The sequence below is a fragment of the Octodon degus genome, unplaced genomic scaffold (genome assembly GCF_000260255.1).
Source record: "Octodon degus isolate 3935 unplaced genomic scaffold, OctDeg1.0 scaffold00024, whole genome shotgun sequence".
In the NCBI taxonomy this organism is placed as follows: domain Eukaryota; kingdom Metazoa; phylum Chordata; class Mammalia; order Rodentia; family Octodontidae; genus Octodon; species Octodon degus.
This window is the reverse complement of record NW_004524600.1, coordinates 17,729,730-17,734,135: the sequence shown is the minus strand read 5'-3', so window position 1 is coordinate 17,734,135 and position 4,406 is coordinate 17,729,730. Positions and strand designations below refer to the sequence as shown.

Here is a 4,406-nt window from a genome sequence, read left to right as displayed (position 1 = left end):
CAAATGCAGGACCTTATATCTGTCAGACAGGCCCTTGTGCCACAGAGCTATATCCCCAGCCTCTCTCCATTGATTTAAAGGACAGTATAAAAATAAAAAATATATCACACCATGTACTATATTCCCAAGAATAAGACAGATGAATTAGACATATTAGCATAATCCATAGTGTCACCAGACCATTTTCTTTTCCTATGAGAAATCCATCCATCACTAATACAACCTTGAGGGCTGGGGAGATAGCTGAGCGGCATAAGCAGGTCCCAAGTTTGATCCCTGGTACTGAAAAAAAAAAAAAAAAAAAAAGAACAAATACAACCTTGGCAAAGATTTTAACTACCATCAAAATCTTTCTTTGATTTGGAAATGCTAGAGCTATAACATAAAGTTAGAAACAGCCTTTTTCAGTACCAAGTGACACATTAAATAAGTGATCCATGACTTTAAGTCTAAAATATTTGTGAGTATAAATAAATGTGATTAAAAGTCATCTGGGCCTAAATATGATAGAATTAATTAGATTGATAACTGTACATTGTCCAAAATTTCAGCATATTTGAAGCATTCTTCAGCAATAGGTTGGCTTTTATTGTTGATACAATAGAAAAAAGTGTGAATATGTAATATTGTAAAGCTATCTACATTAGCCCCTTAAAATGGCATTTTATTTAGTATTCTGTAGAGTTGTTTATCTTTAATGAGAGAAAAAATTTAAGCTATGAGAACTCTGGGGTAGATAGATTCTTATTCTTTGATTAGAAATCCTGCTGCTTCTGATCTCTTTTGATACCCAGCAAGCAACATGCCAGGAGGAGCACAGAGCACCTTGTACAAAGGAGAAGCTTGTCGTAATAGATTACTTCTTTGGTGTGCTTTATTTAATATCAAAGCCTCATGGCAAATGAACGCTAAATTGCTGCTTGTAAACTATATGTGCATTTCAAGTAAAACATTTAACATTCCTCAGGTCCTTGTTCTTGCCAGGCAAGCGCTTATTCTACTGAGCCATCTCCCCGGCCCCTAAAGAGTTAAATTAAGCATATCCAGAGCTTAATTTTTAAATGGTGTGCAAAAGCGGGAATCCAATGTCATTATCTAGATAAGAATATTTATGAGCTGTGTACATAGTGATTTTTATATTTTTACTCTCTTTACCTCTTGTAATGTTGTTACCTGGAGGAAGTGGACTTCAAAGCTCACTAATGGTGTACTATCCTACTTCAATGAAAGATGTAGATACAACAATTTACTGTAATCAATTGGTAGAACATTGTTATAATTACTGATTTGACTCCATAAAGCAATGTCATTAAAATTTATTAAAACTCAAACCAAACTAAACCCAATGTTAATTATTTCTGTGCTATGAACTAACAAATGTTCACCAGTAACTTGTACACAAAAGGACGCCATCTATTGATTTTAAAAGTATTTCTGCATTCAGTCACCAAGATTTTCTTCAAATAAAAGTGAAGTTTGATTAGAGATTAGCCTGTTACAACACACTTCTGAAACCAGTGATAGTCAGAGTAGATTATGAAAAATTTTGCCCTAAAAAATCTAAACATGTGTGTATAAATTCTCCCAGAGTAATGTCTACAAAATAATGATGTACTAAACAAGTACTATATATATGACATACAATGTTTTTTATACAGATAATTCCAGAATAATCTAGGGTGAAGTCACTTAAAATATAAATTTTTTCCTTTTTGCTGGCTGGAACCATGGAAGACGTAGAAGAGAAGGAAAAGAAGGTTCCTGCTGTGCCAGAAACTCTTAAGAAAAAGCAAAGACATTTCACAGAGCTGAAGATAAAGCACCTGAGAAAGAAGTTTGCCCAGAAGACGCTTCGCAAGGCGAGGAAGAAGCTCATCTATGAAAAAGCCAGGCACTATCATAAGGAGTACAGGCAGATGTACAGAACTGAGGTCCGAATGGCTAGGATGGCAAGAAAGGCTGGCAACTTCTATGTCCCTGCAGAGTCCAAACTGGCATTTGTCATCCGGATCAAGGGTATCCATGGTGTGAGCCCAAAGGCCCGCAAGGTGTTGCAGCTTCTTCGCCTTTGCCAAATCTTCAGTGGCACCTTCATTAAGTTCAACAAGACTTCAATTAACATGCTGAGAATTGTGGAGCCATACATAGCCTGGGGGCACCCAAACCTGAAGTCAGCGAATGAACTAATATACAGGCGTGACTATGGCAAAATCTTTAAGAAGCAAATTGCCTTGACCGATAATTCACTGACCGCTCGATCTCTTGGTAAACATGGCATCATCTGCATGGAGGATCTGATTCATGAGCTCTATACTGTTAGAAAACACTTCAAAGAGGCAAATAACTTCCTGTGGCTGTTCAAGTTATCATCTCCACAAGGAAATGATAATGGAAAAGAAAGACGATCCATTTTGAGAAAGGTGGAGATGCTAGAAATAGGGAAGATTAGATCAACAAGCTTATTAGAAGGATGAACTAAGGAATCTACCATAATGTTTTTGTGATTTGCTCAGTTAATAAAGTATTTGCTTGCTTCCAACTGAATATATATATATATATATATGTATATATATATACATATATATATATATATATATATATACACACACACACACACACATTTTTGGTACTAGGAATCAAGGCCCTTATGCCTGCCAGGCAGGGGCTGTGCCGCAGAGCCATCTCCTTATTGGCATGAACCTTCTGGTGCTCATGAACAATTCTGAGGCAAATTAGTGGAGAGTAGCCTATCCACCAGTTTGTCATGGGCCTGTTACAAAGCATTGCACACCGAGTGGCTCACACAACGGAGATGCTACGGGCTGCAAGTCCAGGCTCACACAAGCAGCCTGCAAGGGAGAAGGTGTGTGTGCTTCGCCCTAGCTCCTAGCAGGTGCCGCTAGGCTTTAACCTGCCAAAGAGCCGCTCCATCTCTGCCTTCATGCTCACACGGCACTCTCCCTATCTGCTTGTCCCTGACCACATTTCCCTTTTTAAAATAAGGACACCAGTATCATTAATTACAGCCCTCCCTGATGACCTCATCTTAAATAATGACACCCGTAAAGCCTTTATTCCAAATAATATCTCATTTCAAGGTGCTGAAGATTAGGACTTCACCATACCAATTTGGAAGAACACAGCTCAGCCTATGACACAACTAGCCACACGAGCCACACGCCAACTAGGACTGCAGACTGCAATTCTCTTCATGATTTTGAAGATTAGGAAGTCCAGAACTTTGGCTCAAATGAAATATTAGTTTTGATTGTGACATTTGTTGACTTTGGTTCACATAGTTGTTCACTGCTATGGCCGCCAGATTGCTATTTTGGGTTCTTAGAGGCCCACTTCCAAAAGCAAGTCCACTTGTGATTCACACAAGAAACAATGGCTCTCTAAAGACCATGATGTAAAGTGAAAAGAATCAGACACACAGGCTTGAAGGTCATGCCAAGTATAAATACACAGCGAAATGAAGCAGACTCAACAGAAGTTGGGAGACAGATCTTTCTCAAAGGGGAAAGGGATCAAGAGAAGGAGGAAGGGGATGGACAGGGATGGAAAAGGGAAGAAGATACACTATGTCCACACACCAGTTCCCCACAGCAAGGACTGCAAGCACATGCTGATAAAAAATAAAATCGAAGATAAAGTAATAGGACATTGACTGAAACACGGTAGTATTTACTGTGTAACAGAACTAATATAAAGTTAATATATTGGTGACCTTACCTGAGTTTGGGGACAGAGTCAGTGCAAGGGAAAGCACATTCTGAATCAAGAATTCAGGGACAATTAGAGAAGTGCTGTAGTGTCTTTGACTCCAGAGCAATTACATACAGGACAATTCAGCTTTAGGTGGCTGTTGGCCACACCCCGGTGATGCAGACTACAGTTACCTCAATATCTAGCTATTATCAGAAGGAAGAAAGTGATGAGCAACTAAATTCCACTTAAGGCACAGTACTGGTTTCCTGTGGCTGTCATAATAAATGATCACAAACTTGATAACAAGAGAGATTTCCTTTTGTACAGTTCTGGGGGTACTATCCTTCTGGAGGTTCTAGAGTAGAAAGCTCCCCTGCCTTCTCCGTGTTGAGATTCTATTGACGTTGTAACACTATTAAGAGGTGAGACCCTCAAGAAGTGAGTAGGACCTCAGGGGTCCATGCACATGGGTGAGATTGGTGCCACTGTCACAGAGCAAACCTGTCCCTCACCAGATCCTCTGTCTTCTGCCAGAAGATGCTGCCCTCTGTTTTACAACGCAGCAAGAAAGAAAGCCTGTACCAGATGCCCGTCCATCAATTTTGTACTTAGCAGCCCCCAAAACAGTGAGGAACAACATTCCTCTTTATTATAAAGACCCAGCGTCAAGCAGGAAACAGACTTAGCCACATCTC

General features: G+C 39.5%; 1 pseudogene; it reads left to right on the top strand.

Moving 5' to 3' along the window:
* Positions 1–1,727: 1,727 nt before the first annotated feature.
* Positions 1,728–2,474, top strand: LOC105741812 (annotated as a pseudogene).
* The last annotated feature ends 1,932 nt before the right edge of the window (positions 2,475–4,406 follow it).